Source organism: Grammomys surdaster, unplaced genomic scaffold (assembly GCF_004785775.1).
Source record: "Grammomys surdaster isolate TR1022 unplaced genomic scaffold, NIH_TR_1.0 169, whole genome shotgun sequence".
NCBI lineage: Eukaryota > Metazoa > Chordata > Mammalia > Rodentia > Muridae > Grammomys > Grammomys surdaster.
Window position 1 is genome coordinate 8,024,458 of NW_021604617.1, and position 339 is coordinate 8,024,796.

Genomic DNA, 339 nt, shown 5'->3' on the forward strand with positions numbered 1-339 from the left:
GGTGGCGCACGCCTTTAATCCCAGCACTTGGGAGGCAGAGGCAGGCGGATTTCTGAGTTCAAGAGTTCAAGGCTAGCCTGGTCTACAGAGTGAGTTCCAGGACAGCCAGGGCTACACAGAGAAACCCTGTCTCGAAAAAAACAAAAAAAAAAAAAAAAAAGAAAGAAAGAAAGAAAGAAAAGAAGAAGTGATGTATGAAAAAGAAGCAAAGCAGCAAGAAGAAAAGACTGAAAAAATGAAGGCTGAAGATGGTGAAAACTATGCCATTAAGAAGCAGGCAGAGGCCGGGCGTTGGTGGCGCACGCCTTTAATCCCAGCACTTGGGAGGCAGAGGCAGGC

The 339-nt window shown here is 46.9% G+C and overlaps 1 protein-coding gene across 1 annotated transcript in view; it reads left to right on the top strand.

The window, feature by feature from the left end:
- The window catches only part of LOC114620528, a 25,593-nt gene that overhangs the window by 4,141 nt on the left and 21,113 nt on the right, over nt 1-339 (top strand). The gene's annotated exons all lie outside the window — the stretch shown is intronic.